The sequence below is a fragment of the Aedes aegypti genome, chromosome 1 (genome assembly GCF_002204515.2).
Source record: "Aedes aegypti strain LVP_AGWG chromosome 1, AaegL5.0 Primary Assembly, whole genome shotgun sequence".
Taxonomy (NCBI): Eukaryota; Metazoa; Arthropoda; class Insecta; order Diptera; family Culicidae; genus Aedes; species Aedes aegypti.
In genome coordinates, this window is record NC_035107.1 from 5642361 (window position 1) to 5663219 (window position 20859).

General features: G+C 39.2%; 1 protein-coding gene across 14 annotated transcripts in view; it reads left to right on the forward strand.

The window, feature by feature from the left end:
* The window catches only part of LOC23687408 (disks large 1 tumor suppressor protein), a 181970-nt gene that overhangs the window by 107327 nt on the left and 53784 nt on the right, over window positions 1–20859 (forward strand). The window contains exon 1 of one of the 14 annotated variants that reach the window (XM_021838817.1): window positions 13803–14216. The exons of the other annotated variants lie outside the window; for them this stretch is intronic. The gene's annotated coding sequence lies outside the window, so the exon portion shown is untranslated. Of the gene's footprint in view, window positions 1–13802; window positions 14217–20859 lie in introns of those variants that run through there. 14 annotated transcript variants of the gene reach the window in all.

Genomic DNA, 20859 nt, shown 5'->3' on the forward strand with positions numbered 1-20859 from the left:
ATATTTGAGGCCCAGAACAATTCTCTAGATAAACTTATAGGCAAATCCCTGCAGGATGTAGGAAAATAAAAATCCTTGGAATAATTCCTGTAGCAATTTTGTTGAAGCTATCTCTAGAAGAATTGCTGGAAAAAAGCTATCTCTAGAAGAATAGCTGGAGAATATTTTTGAGAAATCCCTTGAGGAATTCCTGAAGTTATTACTTGTAGAATCCCAGGACAAACTTCAGTTGGAATCCCCGTATCAATTCCTGGTAGAACCCATGGAGCCATTCGTGAAGAATACCTGCAGAAATCTCCGGAATAATTCATGGAGGAATTGCGAGAGTACTACTTGGGGGTTACCCTGGAAGTATCCTCGAAGAAATTTCTGGAGTAGTCGTTAAACAAGTTATCCCAGTGTAACCCTTCAAGGAATCTCTAGAGAAATCCTTGGAGACATCACTGCAAAACTCTCTTTAGATATTTTTCTTGAGGAATGCTTGGAGGAGTCCTTGGAAAAATTTATGAAGGAAGCTCTGAAGAAATATCATAAGGAATCGCTTGAAAATATTTGAAAAGATCTCTGGAGGAATCCCAGTAAAAGTTCATGGAAGAATTCTTGGAGAAACTCCTAGAGGAAACTTATTAACTCGTTGCGAAATCTCTAGAAGAAACAGTCTAGAGATTTTTCTGGAGGAAACCCTGGAATATTCCTTGGATAAATCCCTGCTGAAGGTACACCTGGAGCCCTATCTGATCTGGTATGAAAAAATCTGGTTACGATCAATAGTTCTTCGTGAAGTAATCTATGGTGAAATCCGTTGTGGAATCCCTAGAGAAATCGTTTTGTGGGTCACTATTGATGTTATCTTGGAAACATTTCTGGTAAAATCCTTGTAGCGATTTTCGAAAAAAGAATCCTGGATATATCTCTGGAGAAATTCTCTTCCAACACCAATGCCTTCATTATCAACTATGCAACGCAAGTTCGACGAACCAATATGTTTTAATGCAAGAATATGTTCCTACACCATGTTTGGTAGTAGTTTGTGCAAACATTCGTACAACCTGCACAAATGTTCATGCATTGCAAGGACTGTGTAATCGAAGCTTTAGGGAACGAATGTGGAAGAGGCCATCATCACATTTTGACATCCATCGATAAATACCGCTTATCGATAATGTTAAGCTATGGTGCTTCTAGAAATTAGAAGGTATTCTTAGAATAAATCCTGGAAAATCAGGTTCGGACCTGTTTGTATCGGTTCGGACTCTAAAACGAATCAAAAACATATATTTCAACAATCCTGTTAAATGGTCGGTGTTCAGACAGACCGGCCTAGATGATATTTTGGCCCTAACTAAATTCATTAAAAATACTCAGTCCAGTCTTCCCGAACACCGATAAAAATATGATAATAATTAAAAATGCATTGACGCGGAAAAATATAAATATGAATAAATAAATTTAGATAGGACAGTTCAAACCCAGTAATCCTGACGTAAATTTGATCATTATTCTGCACCATCAATTATTGATGGATGTTTGTTAACTTAAGTAGTTTAAAAAAAAGTAATTGCAGTAAAACATGCACCGTGTCACTGATAACACCTTTTCGGATCTTAAACTTCATGACAGAAGACCATACGTTTGTTTTTAAATACGAAACGTATAATTCCTGAAAGTCCGCTGCTACAAAGCAAAGCCGTGCTGAAGGTGGTGTCTGGGTTCGATTCCCAGTCGATCCTGAATCTTTTCTTAGTGGAAATTTCTTAGATTTAGGCATAAAGTATCATTGTAACTGGCACACGATATACGAATGCGAAAATGGCAGCTTTAGCAAGCAGGATCTGATCCAATGAGGACGTAATGCCAAGAAGAAGAAGAAGAAGAAGAAATGTTGCCTCAATATGCGTGTTGAAGTGCTTCTTTCTGCAATATTATCAGACAATTGAGTCAAAGTGAATCATGAAAGTTTCCAAGTATTTCTAAACACAATGTGATTTACAATGAATTAGTTCCAATCGAACAATTAACTACAGCTTTAAAAGTAGTAATTTTCTCAAGAAATTCTTGAGCGTAAGGATATCCTAAGTTTTGACCTCACAACTATACATTCGAACGTAATGCGAACCTTATAAATGCTTACTCGCAACAAGGATTTTAGAAAATTTCCAAGGAAATTCACTGATAAATCACGAAAAAAAAGTTAGTTCGTTGCGAGTTCAATTTGTTCTAAAATACAAGAAATTCGAAATTTTCACTTTTATAAAGCAGGGTGTCCATCCATCCGGGAAATCCGGGAAAAACCCGGGAATTACAAATGATCGGGAAAAAGACGGGAAATACCCGGGAATTTGGAGAACACCCCGGGAAAATATGCTTTTCAAACATAAAACTACCGGTTTGTTGAAATTCCAAAGCACTAAAGGTTGCGCAAAAAAATAATCTCTGGATGGATACTACTACCTGTAACTCGTACTTCGCATCATGACTAATCTTTGATGAATTGGTAGAGAGATAGTCAACGATTAAGATCTTTACAACCCGTCGTAGTAGGCTAGGAATTTGTAATACATATCGTGTAATTAGTAGTGGAATCAAAAGTACCGTTTTTTCTCGCGTAAATTTCACTATCGGAATTGAATTTCGTGTATTGTGGAAGCCGTGTGATTGAACAACACCTGTCGTGTGGACGTTTACGCGTAGATCGTGAAAACATTGCGAAATCGACCGTCGTAAATATACTGTTTGCTGCGAAATATTAGTGCCGTGTTTTGTTTTACTTGCTGTGCTCTCTGTGCACTTTTTCGGCTACCGTACTTCTCCCGTGCTGCGATAAACAACGAGAAACGAGACACTGCAGAATCCAAATTCAAGCGTAACATTTGAAAAGGGCCTAACTGGAAAACCACCGTTGCTGCCTCTAAAGTGCCTAATTCATCATGACATCGGCGTGTGATCACTGCGCAAAGCCTATCAAAGGAGAGGACGAATCTGTCTCCTGTATGGCGTTTTGTGATAGGATGATTCATTTGAGATGTTCGGTTACGAAGTTGAACAAGAATTTCGTGAACATTGTGCAAACCTGTCCAAACTTGTTTTGGATGTGCGATGAATGTGTGAAACTAATGAAATGTGCGCGTTTCAAGGCCACTGTCTCATCGTTTGGTGATGCGATTAACGCAATGACCGAGAGACAAGAACTTGCTCACGCCGAACTGAGAAAGGAAATCGCTAAGCAAGGTGAGCAGATTGCTAAGCTTTCCAAAGGGATTGCACTTTCTACTCCCACCCTCTCTGGCTCCGGGGGACTCGTGCGCCAACCTCCGCTGAAACGTCGACGTAATGAGGGATTGTCTACTAGCAAACCATTAGTCACTGGCACGAGAATCGTAGCTGATGACAATGTTTTCACGGAAGTTCGTACAGTTCCCGAACCTCCTGAAATGTTTTGGCTGTATCTCTCACGAATCCATCCTAGTGTTAAATCAGAATCAGTTGAGAAACTGGTTAAAGACTGTGTTCATTGCCAGGATCCAGCCACTAGTAAAAAGAGGCGCTGACACCAGTCGAATGAGTTTCATATCGTTCAAAGTCGGAATGGACTCGAAATTTCGGGAGACCGCACTTAACTCGGACACATGACCGCAAGGTATCCTGTTCCGGGAATTTGAAGGCACCGGTTCAAAAAACATGTGGCTACCTCAGTTGACCACACCTACCATTTCGATCACTCCGGCGATGGAACGTTCCCCATTTGTGACGCCTACCACCTCGATGGACCAACGCTAATTCCACAACTCAGACGCATCGTAGAAAGCTTTTTGGAAGCCCCTAATCGCCCCAATCCAGTCCTGCCTCCTGCTGCCTGCGCTCATCACTGTCGTCTGAGTCCTGTGATTGGTGGTCGAAAGGGGGTCTTCCATCAAGCTTGCCTAGGCAAGTATTCTTGTAATTCAAACTATTCGTTGCGTGACAAAATTTCCTGCACTCAGAACGTTTGCTGCTCAGACCACAACAACTTACCATCGACGCCTACCACACATCTAATGCATCAAGCAACTTTACCAGGACGCACCACAGAAAGCACTTTGGGAGTCGCCAGTTACTCTAGCTCAGTCGCGCCATTTGCAGCCAGCGTTCTTCAAAGTCGTCCTGGCCCTGAATCTAGTTGTGGATTGGCGGCCTCCCAGCCCGCTATCTCAGGCAAGTACAATGATGATCGAGAGCTTTCACTGCCTGATACGAATCAAATTTATAGTACCTCCGGCTACACTTCATCATCTTCACCGTATCCTGATTTGACGTTGGAAGAAGTACTCCATGGCTTAGCTGAAGACATCTCTCTTGGCACTGCTACTGCGACCAATGCTGATTCGTCATCTTTTGACAAGCGTAGTAACAACGAGCATCGTTTTCAACACCCGGGACGCACAATCCTTAGCACTACGGGAGCCCCTTTGTCCCCCTCTACAGTCGTGACCATGCAGCCAGCGCTCGACAGCCGTCCCGGTCCTGTAGTAGGGTGTGGTGAAGGGGTCTCCCAACCTGTGCAGTCAGGCAAGTACACAGAATGTGCTGACAGTATACTACCTGACGATCTCATACCTTCCAGTCTGCGCATCTACTACCAAAACGTCCGTGGCTTGCGTACAAAAATCGAGTCCTTCTTCCTCGCTGTTACCGAGCTGGATTATGATGTGATTGTTTTAACCGAAACCTGGCTAGACCACCGCATATTGTCAGCTCAGCTATTTGGGAGTCACTACTCCGTGTTCAGGACAGATCGCAGCGCTCTAAACAGCAATAAATCGAGAGGTGGCGGAGTCTTGATAGCTGTTTCTTCGCAATTCAATTGCTGTTCGGACCCTACACCTGTCAATGACCAGCTTGAACAACTTTGGGTTAGGATCCTGTTGCCTGACAGAAATGTGAGCATTGGGGTATTTTACCTACCACCTGACATGAAGAACGATGCGGATGTTATTCGTTGTCATATTGAGTCAATCGCAGCCGTTCACAACAACCTCTCAGAAAACGACTTAATTCTTCAGTTTGGTGATTATAATCAGTCAGACATCTACTGGGCTGCTGAAGCGGACAATCGTCTCTCTATCGATCTAGATCGCTCTCGTATGTGCCCAGCGAGTTCTGCACTTTTGGATGGGTTTTGCTTCCTTGGACTCTCTCAGGTCAACACATTGACGAACACGACAAACCGTACCCTCGATCTCGTCCTCGTCTGTGATACTGTGTTGCCTAATTTCACACTTCTTGCAGCGGCCGAAGCACTCACGACACTTGATGACCATCATACTGCAATTGAGCTGATAGTCATGTGCCCGTTGCCAGTTACATACGAGATGTCACACGACTACACTGGATTTAACTTCCAAAAAGCTAATTTTGAGTCATTAAATGTCGCATCAATGTCTGTTGACTGGAACCATCTGGATTCGATCCCTGATATTAATGAAGCTGTCGATTTCTTCACGAATTCTGTGCTCCAAGCAGTCACGAATAATGTTCCACCGCGTCGCCCGCCCAGCAAGCCGCCTTGGTCTAACGGTCAATTACGTCTGCTTAGGCGCCGACGTTCTGCTGCCCTTCGGTGCTATCGCAATAATCGATCGCAACAGACAAAATTGGCATTCAATGAAGCAAGTCGTGAGTACAGGAATTATAATGCTTTACTGTATGCTCGCTATAAACGAAGAACGGAACAGAACCTTCGTACGAACCCAAAACAATTTTGGTCGTTCATAAATTCGAAAAGGAATGAAAACGGCCTACCGACATCGATGTACCTAGACGAGCAGTCAGCTGACTGCGCCAGCGACAAATGCGAACTCTTCGCGGCACAGTTCCAACGTGCTTTCAACAATTTCGTTGCTGCGCCATCGCAAGTTCATGTTGCATTGGATGATACTACTCGTGGTGTCTTCAGCTATGAAATGTTTGAAATCTCTGAACGAGAAGTAGCAAGTGCGATAACCAAGCTGAAGCCCTCCTACACTCCTGGACCAGACGGGATTCCGCCAGCGCTACTAAAAAGATGCTCAGCGTTGCTTATACCTTTGGTGAAGCTGTTCAATCGTTCACTTGGATGCCGAGTATTCCCACGAAGTTGGAAAATGTCGTTCCTATTTCCAATTCATAAAAAAGGTGACAAACGTAGCGTGAGTAATTACCGTGGTATTACTTCACTATGTGTCTGCTCAAAGGTATTTGAAATTATCATCAACGACTCCTTATTCAATAGCTGCAAACAGTACATCTCCAGTGATCAGCATGGTTTCTTCCCGAAAAGGTCGGTCACTACTAACCTCGTTGAGTTTTCAACGCAATGCATACGAGCGATCGATGGTGGTAAACAGGTGGACGCAGTGTATCTGGACTTGAAAGCGGCGTTTGATCGTGTTGACCACGGAATCCTTCTACAAAAACTTCGCAAATGTGGCGTGTCCGATAGCTTCATCGATTGGTTTGAATCATATCTCACCAACCGATCGTTATGCGTAAAAATAGGCTCTAATGAATCGAGCTCATTCACGAATTTATCCGGAGTGCCACAAGGCAGCAATCTTGGGCCTTTGTTGTTCTCACTATTCATCAACGACGCATCTCTAGTCTTACCGCCCGGGACCAGGCTGTTCTACGCCGATGATACAAAAGTCTATATGATCGTCGACTCCTTGGATGACTGCCATCACCTTCAGAGATTGTTGAATGATTTCGAAGCGTGGTGCTCACGAAACTGCATGACGTTGAGCATTGAAAAATGCCAAGTTATATCGTTTAACCGAAAGCGGAACCCTATTCATTTCCAATACACGCTATCTGGTACAGCGATTGAACGAGTACAACGTGTCCGTGATTTGGGCGTTTGGCTGGACGAAGAATTCACGTTCAACTATCACTTTAATGACATCGTTTCGAGGGCAAACAAACAGCTTGGTTTTGTTCTGAAGGTAACAGAAGGTTTCAGCGACCCGCTGTGTCTGAGATCCCTTTACTGCGCTCTAGTTCGTTCTATTCTGGAATTTGCTGCGATAGTGTGGTGTCCGTTCCACGCCAGTTGGATTACCCGAATTGAATCTGTTCAGAGAAAATTCCTGCGCCACGCCCTTAGAAATCTTCCTTGGCGTGATCCCAGTAACCTGCCTCCTTACGAAGACCGCTGTCGTTTATTGGGGATTGATACTTTGGAGAACAGGCGTTGTGTATCGCAAGCCGCTTTTGTAGCCAAGTTGCTTCAAGGGGACATCGATTCGCCATCCCTTCTGGCTGATGTTAGCATCTACGCTCCGGAGCGGAATCTGCGTAGACGGAATTTTGTCAGTCTCGGCAGTCGGAACACTCTATACGGACAGCATGACCCAACTAGATATATGGCAACGAAATTCAACGAAATTTATCATCTTTTCGATTTTAACATCACTATGACGACGCTTCGTAATCGATTTGCTGAATACTTTAGACATAGTTAAGTGTGCATTTCATGTAATGTTGATGTTTGTTGCTCGTTTTGTTTTTTAGTTTTACTTATATTCATTAAGACAAATTTTATGTCAGATGGATCAAATACAAATAAATGAATAAATAAATAAACATATCCAAAAATGTACATAGGGATACCCGGCAAGGTTCTTAGCGAGATGCTTGTTAGATTTCCATTTAAATTTAAAGTAAATATTTAATGATATCTTAGCTGGAATCAAATTTATAATTGACAGTTTCTTGAAATTTCCTTCTGAGGGATCACTAAAATGGTTATTAGTAGATTGCTAATAAGCTTTTTAGTGGATTCTAGAACTGCTTGAAGTTCTTAGTAGATTTGTAGAGCTTGGCGGAAAGCTATTCCAAATATATCTACAGAGATCTACTGAAATCCTGGACAGAATAACTAAGAGTTTCGTTCGGCGGATTTCTACCACTAGTCTAAATCACTAGTTTGACTAATCCTTGAGCTATGGCAATGTTTTGATAAGGCCGTTACGAGATTTTGAATGGGTTTTTACAGATTTATAGCGAATTCTGTCAATCATCCCAAAAAAATTCATGACAAGATCTATGATGAATAAATGAATAGCGAGATCCTTTAGTTAGCCTTGGACAGATTTTTGTTAGGTTTTTGAAGAGATTCTTGACAAAACCTTTTAAAAAAGCTTGGAAGATGTAACCAAAATCAATGTTAATGTCAAAAGTAACAGCCAGTTTCAAAGGAGAACAACAAAATGTATTTGGAGAAATCGTCCCTGTTAAACAGCTCTTTGCTTGGATGAGTTTCAACAGATCGAGAATTTCTCCAGGAGCCAGCCATGGGCCAGACATTTTTTTAAGCTGAAAACTTTGTCGATTGGTCGCTTTGATGATGCTGAATTGATCAAACTTATCGTAAATGGCTGATTGCTTCCTTTGATTTGTAGGTGGGGTTGGTGGTCTAATGGCTACCGCTTCTGCTTTATTAGCAGAAGGACACGGGTTCAATCCCAGACCCGTCCCTTTCCTCGTACTTTGTAGTTGTATCTTTCACTTGCTTCTATCACCACTCTTAATATATCACAGTTAATCTATCACAGTTCATAGCATTTGCTAGAACCCGAGCCGGACAGAAATAAACCGTTTCCCTATGCTTCCATTCTTCCATCATTATAGCACGCCTTTCCTTACGCCTGATATATAGGCAGTGTGCTAACCAAACCAACAAGCCTCTCTGCCATAAAAATTACCCCACCCCTTCACCCTTCCCGCATGAACTGGCGTAGACGCAGTGGTATATACGGTCTACCATGGGGCCCAGTTGAATGCATCATCAACTCCTACCCCTTCCCCTCATTGGTCTGCATTCTGACGTGGCAGGCACCATTGTTGCCTAATAATAGAAGTTCACCATACTGATGGTGTTTATTCGTCCCAAGCAGTCATCTGGTTGGTTCCTTGTGTAAGTGCAGCTGATCTGGCGATACTGGAGTAGCAACCACGGGCAACCAATCAAGCTCAAGCTCAAAGAACCAGCCATGGGCCATGTCTAACGCATATTTCTGGAGCCATGAAGTTTAGATCAGGGTTGACAATCGTCGCCGTCAAAGTTGACGACGAATCTAAAGGAAGAATCGTCATCGTCACTCAACCAGCGTTGCATTACTATTTACCGCAGCAATCCGGCACATAGGCTCGGCGTCATGACGAACAAATAAGCTTCCTTCGTTATAGTCGAATCTTCGTTCGGGACTTTCGACTAAAAATATGAATCTAAACAAACGTGTCTTCGACAGATTATGAGCCTTCGTTGAAAAAAAAAACAAAATACCTCTGGAATCGAACAAACGACCATTGAATCGTCAACTCCACGCGCTTATCAACAGAGCAATAGTAGTATCATGACGAGCAAAGGTTCAATCGCAAATAAAAGCAATTCTGTGACGGCATTCTTCGGCGTTTGGTGCGTAGCAAGCGAATATACAATGTACGTCTTCTTCTTGTGCGAAAGGTGAGCGAGCGGAGTGGAGAAAAATTTGTTCGTTGACGATTTTGGATCGAAGTTAGTCGTGCATTCTTCCGACGATGACTAGACGACGACCTGCCAGAGTTATTATACTGGATCACGATGATTTTCTCCATGTCATCGCCAGGAGGACGGTCTTTTGGATATTTCAATCAATATTTTATATCTTTTTGTCCAAAACGCTAGATAGAGTTTTTTCGAACCGTTTTGAGCTCACAGTGTTTGATAAATTTAATTAAAAAAAAATCATAAATAACTTAGATCTATTTCTCAAAATTTGTCCATATCGTATCAGAATAAAAAACAACAATATCAAGTCGTTTGGGTAATTTTGTCAACTGGTTTTCTAATTTCTTGGGCATCCGGGAGAAATCCGGGAATTGTAAAACTGATTTTGAATGGACACCCTGATAAAGGCTGATTTGCTGTTTAACCCTCTAATACCCAAATTTTTATTTTCGATTTAAGTATTATTTTTCGTTATCTAAAATTGTTCTAAACACGTTTTGGGCATTTATTTATTTTTATTCACAAATTTTTAAATTTTGGTTTTTGATTTTTATAATTTTTATTTTTGAACATCCCTAGCTTTTTTCATTTTTTCTTGAAGCCTTTTCTAGTTGTTGATTTTTGGCAATAATAAAAATTTAAATTGTTACGGTATTTTTAAAAATATTAAATTTTTAATTTTTTTTCGGAGCGTATTTTATTTTCCGTGTAACTAACGGAAAAACAGGTTTGAAATGATTTTAATACCACCAGGCTCTTCGTTTGTGATAGGTTAATCGTAGAAAAATATAAAAGGTACGATTTTTTATATTACACGTAAATGAAGCCCAGGCATTTGTAGGTTATATAAGAATGCAATTTTTCAAACAATTTCTAAAAATACAAAAAAGTTTCAAAAGTCATAATTTTTTTTCTTATATGCGTGTTATGAGTCAAGGTATAAGCCAAAAATAAAATCATTTTGATTTCCGAGCTACGAAAAAATACACAAAATTCCAACGTGTACCCCGTCTAAAGGCGGGGTTGGGTATTAGAGGGTTAAAAGGAATCGTTGGAAAATTAGATTCGAAGGCAAACGTTATAAATTCTTATTTGGTTCGTTGTAAGTTGTATTTGTCCCAAAATCCTCGAAATTGAGAACCTTGCACTTTTATAATGGCTTATTTGCTGTTCAAACGAAATCGCTTGGATAACTACACTGAAATGAATTTTATTGTAGAAACTACTGAATCCATGGTAAAATTAAGAACTGCACCAACGATTTTCAACCGACTTCATTAATCTGTTAACTCTACCAAAACATAGTCAACATCACTACACAAGAAAATTTCTTCTGTTGATTTAACCAGAGTTGTAGTATTTTTGACTAGAAACATTCTTGATTTGAGAAGTTTAGCATCATAAACTGAAATACAATGCTTTGTAGTGGATGCTACTATGGACATAGTCAAATTTACTGCACTGCTCAGTGATTTTGACCAGATTATAGTAGACTTAACAGATTTTTGTAGTCGGTTGAAAATCGTTGGTGCAGTTCTTAATTCTACCATGGATTCGGTAGATTATACAACAAAATTTGTTTGCGTGTAGATTCGAAGGCAAGATCAAATACAAAGCTCTTCTGAAACACTGGCAGCCCGGTCAGTAATGTTATCCCAAATCCACAACTGGTCGCCTGCTTGCCAACACAGTTGGGGAACACACGCACACCGGCTCGCCAAACGGTGCATAATCTTGCCGACATCGACTAGCCTAAAAATAATTTCGCCTATGCTAGTGTTGTTACTATATATAGAGAGATACAACACTCCCAGCGGGCAGCGTGACGGTGTTTATCAACACAACAACGTTATTTTACCACACACTCGGAGCTGGACGGACAAGTCGCCGCGCCGATACCATCAGCAGCCAGGTCAGAGTCAGCCAGCATAGGAGATGTGATATGTGGCAATAGTGGGCAGAAGAACGGCACTTTTTGGAATCGACATCGGTCAGCGATCGGGGTGAGGGAGGGGCCCGGGCAACAGATTGACTGACTCTCCGTGTGGTTGTGGACTGGATTGAGTGCCCACGTACAGTCACCCCACAGTTATGGATCAACTAAGGGTATTTTGTTAAACACTTCAAAGACTAGCTACTCTTTGAACAAATTGAGCATTGAGAAGTATGCCATCTAGAGCGAGACACTTTACTTCAGTGTTCTTATGAACACTTCCACAGTTTTGAACTGAGAGCTTTTTTGACATTTACCATTTTTATATGAGTTTATCTATCTTGTGACATGTGTACGAAGATACTCTATGTCTGGATAAGTCGAAAAAATGTAAAATCAAATTTTAAATAGTGTCATTAGCTCGCAAGATGTGGGGAAAATTCGTTCCCTGCAGGCTTCCGAATTCTCACTCACTCTCACGATAATGGATTTATCCCTCACAGCAATTTTCAGCGATTAGCTGCCTTGCGATTTTATCCGTCCACAAAACAAAGCGAAAATAGATAATTGCACATATCCGCAGCTGTGAAAAGTTTGTTTTCTCTTTCTCCGATCCATGGAGAACTTTTCCTGTATGCATCGCCACAAGCAGCAGTTGCTTTTATGCACCAAATTAACCAATCTTTCGTCAAGTTGGTGTGGTAGTATGGTTAGCGTGCACGCATCGCGGTTGTTTTTAGCAATGTTCTAGGTTCGAATCCCGTCGCCGGCACTAGTTTTTGTTTATCCACATAGTGATAATTCTCGGGAGCAGTTGGTGGGCGAAAATCCGATGGAGTGAAAAATATATTATCCCCGGAGTGGAGTGATTTTCGGTTATCCACCATCGTAGCTCCAGGGAAAATTAGTGTGAGCGATAAAAGATGTTCACGTGAGAAAGCGAAAAAAGCATTCTCCTTACGTGCGAAAAATCGTAGATTTAGCATCATTGATACGAAAATTCAGAACCCTGGTTCCCTGTATCTCGAACGGCGTTCGTGTAGTGTGGAATGAACTACAGAAACACATATCGTCATTTATTCGGATTCAAGACCATCTTACCACTCGCAAATTTATACAAGCATACGGTGCAAGCGCATAGCACAGCCGAAGCAAAAGTTCTCCGCAGCAACAGCAGGACCCGAAGTGCAAATAACAACGAAATGCCTAAGTATGGCTGACAAATGAAAGCATATGGATCTTGCAATCGAAAATAGCAGCAACGAAGTAAGTGGCAAATGCAAACAAACGCATAACCGTCAGAATAGTCCGATAGAAACATATTCACCACCGCGGAAGAAAGCAGAAAAAACGTTACATCGACAAAAAGCAGTGAGAAGTAAAGTGGAAGAAATGTTGGAACAGATGCAGACACAGATTCAAGTCCTGATCCAGATCCAAAAGACACAGCAGGATGGATTGTCAAATTCAACAAATGCTCAAAACAGCAAGGCAAAACTATCGCTAAATATTGTAATTGATGTTAATAGAGCAATGTAGAGAGAGAGGTGTTGACACGAATGCCTCTATAGTGTGAAGTGTCGTTAATAAAACAACAAACAACCACCAATATCTATAATGAAACGTGAAATTGACAAAGCTTTATCAAAATAGGCATGTGTCACAATAGATATAACAGCTGCTCGTGATGACTCAAATATCCAACAAGAAATAAAAAAGTGTAATTTTTCAGAACAAAATATGATTTGACATTTGTGCAAACAGAATTACTTCCCTGACACTGCATAATAGTTTTCCTGAATAAACCTATACTGTTAACGATTATTTGCGAAAAAGTGTCACCCTAAAGACAATTTTTAAAAGTTGTCCAGTGTTAGAGGATGACCTTTATTGTGAATCAAACGGACCCATATTATGGATCAAAACACTACAATAGCAATTTATTAGTGAAGAAATTAAAATGTTCTTTTATGAAAGCATACGTTTGGGCGTTTCTTTTGGAATCGCCCTTCTTTGGAATTGTAATTGTGTTATTGCTTTCGATGCCCACAGTTATGAATCAACGCTTTCAAGAATATACCCAAGTAACTATGGATTTTAATCCATATCTTTGGGATCGATGATCCACATTCGTGGGTTACCCATAATTGTGGGCTGACTGTAACGAGAAAATAGTTCCTTCCGGCCTTCGTTTCCGTTGCGTATCGCGTTGGCCGATCGGTCCCCGGTAGAGCAGTAGTGACGTTGGCTGTGTTGTGGTGTGTTTCATCGGTCGGTGCGATATCACCACTGACTGAGCGCGATATACGCCCCGTAATCGGATTGGCATTTTTATTTATTTTTGTTTTTTTATTGCAAACAGTCATCAGTATTTCTCTGGGAATCGATCGTCACCGCTTGTTCCGAGTTTTGCTGGATTGCGTTTTTTCGTGCCTCCTGTATTGGAAACTGATTAGATTTCCCGTTTGGGTTTTGCCGAGCCGCGGTTGGAAGTGCAATGTGATCTAGTTGGCGGCGGCGACGGATGTCGCAAAGTCTCGGCCTATCTGATGGAAAACGGGTCTTCGTAGAGGAGGCGAACGAGAGAAGATTTTTTTTTTACTGTTACGAAAGCGAAATCAACAAGTTGTTGCTGTGCGTGATCGAAGAAAGAGTGCGAAAGAGGGAAAATTAGACATAATCGGAGTGATTGTGCGGCGGAAAACAAAAGCATAACACTATGTGTTACATAATTAGTGTCGTGATTAGAGAGGAATGTTAAGCAAATGTTTCATCTGAATGGTAAATCATTTCCATCTGAGTAGTCCAAAGCCACTCAATCTTCAGATTACGCGATGAATATTAATTTTTGCATTTAGATCGGTTACTTTGCGTTAAATTAATTGACTGGGCGTCAACGTGTTTATACCGTCCAAATGGTCACCTGTTTGCTATGTGTTGGTTGAGCGACTCCACTTCAATAATAATACCTTTGATAAATACCTGGCACTGAAATAGAAGACGACGCGAAGCGAAAGAATAGCAGGCCTTAGAATCAAAGTTACCTGCGCGTTTCGTCGGAATAGGGTGCAAATGTAAATCAAGGTAACGAAGGCCGCACAAGTGCGATAGTCGTCACAGCGGAAAGGTGTCGAGTTACATTTCTAGCTAGCAGCAGAGCGGCATTGATGATCGTCGTCGTCACGCTGCTAAACGGTGTGTCGATATGAAGGTACATGCTGCATGACGACGCCCGTTTTGTTGGAAAACAATAACAACATTGCGCGGCGGAGACGTTGAACGCATACATAAATTTGAGCTTGAGTCATAATCAACTGAGTCAACGCCTACTGTGATTGCGCGTACCCATGGGGAGAGTTGATGAGAGAAGCAGAACGGTGGCGGAAGAATACCATTGACTGTCATCGCGTGACATTGGCGATGATTGGTCGGTCTACTATGCGCTAATGAAGGGGGATAATCTTTGAAGATAGCCACAGATTACTTGATATGATTGATGAGTAATCCACATGTGGACACACTGGTATTAAAGAAGCTGACTTATCAAGAAATTCGGTTTACACAGAATGTGCTATGCGAGAAGAAGCCAATTATGTGTAAATTGTAGTAATATTTGCGTGAACTATTCTTAGTGTGAATAAAATAGTATTTGATAGGTCTCATGCTCATCAAATATTAGCAAAGAACGACAATTGTTGACACATTTATTATCCATTATCAGCCCTATCATCAAAGACAAATTAAAGACCTCCACGTCCCTTGCAGTTGCCCAAAATTTTATGGCTCATAAGGTAATCTAGAATGCCGTGAAAAGTGTACTGCGATCTGTCAAACTTGGGTACCTTTTGCACTACCGAGAGACCAAATGCAGTACTAGAAGTGGTACCCAATCTGAGCCCGAGTGTGACGGACCTGCTTTTATGGTCATGTTGAATCAGAAAATTCTTCAAAAAATTAAGAGATTTTCAGATTAATTTTATTTTTTTTTCTCATGTTATATTTTTGAAAGATTTCTGGTTTTACTAATTGCAATATTATAGACCTATGTAATAATGAGAGATTCTTTCCACACTCGCTCTATTTCGATTATAACAGTGCAATACGAAAGCTTTTGGGTTGTTTTAGATCAATAGAAAATGTCTTTGACTAGAGTTTCATACCAAAAACGCAACAGAAGAGGTTAGTCTGGCTCAATTATTGATTAAAGAGAAAGTAAACAAAGAAAGCCTCTCAATTTTAGATAGGTCATTTTGAAAAGTTACGCTAGATTTGTTTCAAAGTGGAGTAGATCAGCTCCTGAAAGCTCAATTAACTGTTTCAATAGTATAATTATTGATAAACAATATTTTTTCTATTGAAAAAAAAAACAAGTATTTTTTGACTGGTTTTGAAGCCCATTTGCAACTCTATTTGTTTAAGAATTTTTTTTTTATATTTCGCAGGATTTTGTGAAGGAACCTGAAAAAACAAAAGACGAAATCCCAAAGAAAACATGTAGGGTTTCTTATAAAAATTGCTGTAGTTTTAACTGTGTGGAACCTTAATTGATCTTTTAAATATCCCATTGGGATTTTTCGAGTTATTCATTGAAAAATGTTTGGAAGAACCCCTGCAATCCATGAATGAAATGATGTAGAAATTACTAGAAAACAAAACTCTAGGGAAACTCAATCATGAAACTAGCTCGATTACTTTTTCAAATCGACGTAAGTAACTTTCATACGGTTATGAGAAAATTAAATCAGAAAAATCACAACCTGTCTTCTAAAACTGTTTTAAAATTAATCACCTTTTAAACATTTTTTGGACGTGCACATTTCTTAAATTTTGCATACAATGAGCTCGCGTTCAAAAACTATGGAGTTCCTATTATTTCACACAAGAATTCTATGACAAAATGATAAGCCGTTCCCGGGCAGACGGAAAAATCAAAATCACATCTCGAAACGAACAAATTTAGATCGCATATCTCAATATGATATTGAAAAGATGTTCGAAAATTTTATAAATCTCAGCGACATCTGAAAATATGTAAACAAGATCAAAATTAGCTCCTTGACATGACACGAAACACAAAATGGCCGGACTGAACAGTGAGACGTAAGGACAACCTCTAGGAGCAAAATGTACTCTCAGAAAGCGAAGAACCTGATGCTCTTATTTCCTTGAACTTCTATCTGATAGGCATAGTCGAATGGCTAGCATCCCAGTGTATAGATCCTAAGGTCGAGGGTTCGATTCTATACGCCGACTTTTTGATTTTTTTTATTCTTCGCATCTGTCAGATCATATTTTGATATTGATATGTTGGTCAATTAAGAGTTTGCCAGATATTGTTTTGATCTTATAATATCTTAATGAGATATTGTTCAATACTTCTCCATATTAATTTTTGATATTATTTTTGATCTTTTATCTCTTATCTCCAACAAACCAATAGCTGATTATGATCGTCAGTAATTATTTTAGAACAACAAGATATGATCTTAGTCAGCTTTTTCCACCTGCTCGGGTTTTATTCAGTTACTTGCGACGTTTTTCCACCAGTGTAAAATCGACTCAAGTGTTTTGTTTTGATTCGTGGTTAAGTCACTTTGTCTCTCCATACAGCGGGGCGGCGAAAGTAGTGGTTAGGTTGCGAAAGTTGAAAATCCTACTTTCGTCGTTTTGTAAATACGGAAATTAAACGTTTTAAAAGTGAAAATCGAGTTGGTTCAGAGCGGTACGTGTAGAATTCTGCCTGTGAAACACGTAGGATCGATAAAGTAAGTTTGTATACTTTTTTGACTTGAGTCTGTATGAATAAGTTTTCGAAATAGGTCGAATTTAATGAATTGCCGTAAAACGGGGTAACTTTGATAGTTTTTTCGAAAAAACTTGAATATTTATGCATTCTGTTTCAAAGAATTATAATTTATATTTTTAAAACAAGTACTGGTATCCTAACTATCGATTGCAGTTGATAGATTGCCAAAAGATTGATTCCCGAGTAGCACACATGTTATAATCGAGGCAGAATGACTCTTATATGACCAGATCTGGTCATATAAGAGTTATTCTGCCTCATTTATAACATGTGTGCTACTAGGGTTCTGAATTGATATATAATTTTTCAAATAATCGAAAGTCAGGTTTTCTGTTTTGATGTAAATTTGATAATGGAGTATAAATCGAACAAAATTTAATGCATTACGGAACATTTATAAGGCGTTGCATACCTCTAGGCGTTCAACGTTATATGGAAATTTCCGACTTAGATTACAAAAATGGTCCCAGTTTGTAAAAATGGTTTTCGTTAAGAGACTTGAGACCGAATTCGTGTTCTACTACAACTAGGCTGTCAAGGATGAGTGACAAACTCATTATGACTTCATCCAATAGTGATTGTAGAACAGATTGTTTGTAAGCGTTTCAAAAATGGTAAAATCTTATAAATTTTTAATATTTGCATATAAATCCTCAAATTTACTTGATTCCAACGAAAAAAGCTTTGACATGAAGTGTCATACTAATACTCTTTACTTTTGCATTCGTTTTGCTTAACTGATCAACAGAAACTTTGTTATTTCGTTTCGTATGTTGTGGGTCTCGCACTTTCAAAGTTACACCCATTACCAAAGTTACCCCGTTTTACGGTACATAAAATATTTCTAATAGATTAGATTCACTATAACAATCCTCGAGGAATTTTTGGGCCCTTCTTCAGAATAAATATAATAAAACGTAATTAAAACGGCGTAGCAATTATTTTCGCGTTTCTTGAAACAAAAAACCCGAACGAATTTTACCAAAAACTCTGAAATTAACTTTTGTAGGTTTCATTGGAAAAAAAAACTGTGGAAATCTTTGGTAGATCTCTTATAGTGACAATTGGAGAATTCGGTTGAAAAGTTAGTGAAAAAATATCTGGATTCTAGGATAGTCTTTGGAAAATTGTTCAAAATAATCCCTGAGAAAATTACTAGAGGTAGTAACGTTGAAGGGTTCAACGATTTCCTGAAGCAAATTTTGGAGAAATTCCTTGAAGCATCCTCTGATGCTCTGATGCTCTGATAGAATTCGTAGAGAAGAATTTCTGGAGAGAACCTTGTATTAGTTTCTGATAGTATTTTAGATTAAATCCCTGGAGAGAAACCACTAGGATAATTCCTGAAGCTGTTCTTGAGAAACATGAGAAAAAAATGTTGTATCATAATTATCTGCAAGCAAAATAAGGAAAACAGAAACTTAAAATCATTTTAGTTAAATTAGAGACTTGAGAGACCTTACATCAAAAATAGAAAATTGTTAGAGACTTGCATAAAATAAAGACAAATTCTATAAAAAGAAACCTAGACCGGCCCTAGATATGTTGATTCTTACTGATTAAATAATATAGAAATATTGAAAACTTCAATCATGTTTTGGCAAGTCGATAAAATTTCATACTTGAAAGGATCCTCAATGAACAGCTCAAATAGCGTTTTGATAGCAGTGCAGTTACATTTTTAATATTGAAGAGAATTTCCTTGCAAATAATGGTTGCTCTGGGATTTGTCGAAAAAATCCATCGTCGTGAACATATTCTACCATGAAGTACTGCCTCAAAATAATTTTCCTGATTGTGATCGAAATTCCCTGAGAATTGCAGGTTTTTCCAGGTTGAATAAATTTTCCTGATAATTCCAGGTTTACTAGGTTTTTTTCAGGTAGTAGATACCCTGTTGTACCGTACCTAAAATGAAAATATCTTAAGACAAATTACTGCATGCAATCTTTCTAAAATTCTAAAAAAAAGATCTTTGTGAATTTCTGGAAAATCTATCGATTTATCAAAATGGAAGTTTTGCAAGTATTCGTCAAATCTTCCAGTGATTCATCCTTAGATTTCGCCATAAATATAGGAGTCCCTCCAGGTGTCCTTTCACATGTTCCTGCGGCAATTTCCCCAGAGATTCATCCAGAAATTCTTCTATCGATTTCTCAAATGATGCTTTACGAAAATCCTCCTAGTAACCCAGTAACAGGGAAATGCTGATAAATGAGGTAATCTCCTCAGTTTTCCAGAAAATTTCTCCAGGATCCTTCCAAAGTTCATCTCCAGGATATTATCAAGAGATTTTTGTTGTTAATTCTTACACCGATTTTTACAGTTGTCACTACAGGACACCTTCTTTTTCAAAATTGTTAAAGATTTTCACTTAGAGATATTTCCAAAAAAAAATCGTACAAGGAGTTCCTACGTTAATATTCCCAGTAATTGTTCAAGCCTGGATTTTTTGCAAATATCCAGTAATTATCCCAGGTACTGCTCTAGAAAATACTTCAGGGGTTATTCCGAGAAAACATCCAGGAATTCTATAACAGATTACTTGAGAAGTTACTACAGTGATTCCACATGAAGTTTGTCTACGAATTTCCTGTATTTTTTATGTATTTTCTATGGTTTTCCTTAAGAAATGCCACAGCAATTATTCTAGTGGTTCTTACAGCCCTAGATGCTGCTGTAGTGTTTCTGCTGCTGTGAAACATTTCAAACGTTCCAGAACATTCTATATTCAAATATCGACAAAAATGCTCGATTGTTTTGCTGAATAGCTGTTGCAATGTTCAATTATCTATTGTCGTCTTTCGAAATCAAAGTTGTAATGAAGGGACCAGCGAGTCATGTAACAAAAGCTATTTCGGGGGACCATCGTAGTAACCATGAAATTTGTTTTTAGTATGCTTCCATGAGTCGACATCGAGTCATAGAACATTGACTAATGGAAGTTTCACTGTAAAAAACGATGCATCTACGAAGCTCCTAAAGTCGAAAACGACAATGATGGAAAGTTCGAGAATATTATATTAATTAGGAAGATCAATGTCCCAGAAAACTCTAGAAAATCCTATCAAATATCTGTTGATGTGATCTACAATTCACTATTGTAATGTTCTGACATTCAAATTGACTGTTGTAGCTCTCAACGAAACTTTTCGATGAAACATTTCAAAGCGTTACTTACAGACAGACAACTCTTGGATTTTATAGATATGATGATGATATCCAGATTTTCTGTCGATGGATAATATGTCTTCTATTCGAGCATAAGTATTGGATGTGTACAGTTCAAAAAGTTTCTGAATGAATAAAATTCAATAAAAATTGATGTATACACTTAATTCAGAATGCCGAATCTCGGCTTATTTTAACCGAGATCCGCACAGCCGAGTAGTCGGCAAACAAATTTCCTGGGATCTCAGCAAATAAAAGCTGAGTATCAGTAAATTGTGCTTTGTTGCTAAGCAACCGGACAAATTGTTAGCTGAGTCTCGGTTAAAATCTGGAAACCGAGATTCGCACAGCCGAGCTCGTGATAAAAATCTAAGTGTGTAGAATACAACATCCTGAAAAAAATGGTGTATATTCATCCCATTCATATTTATCTTGCTTCGGAAAAAT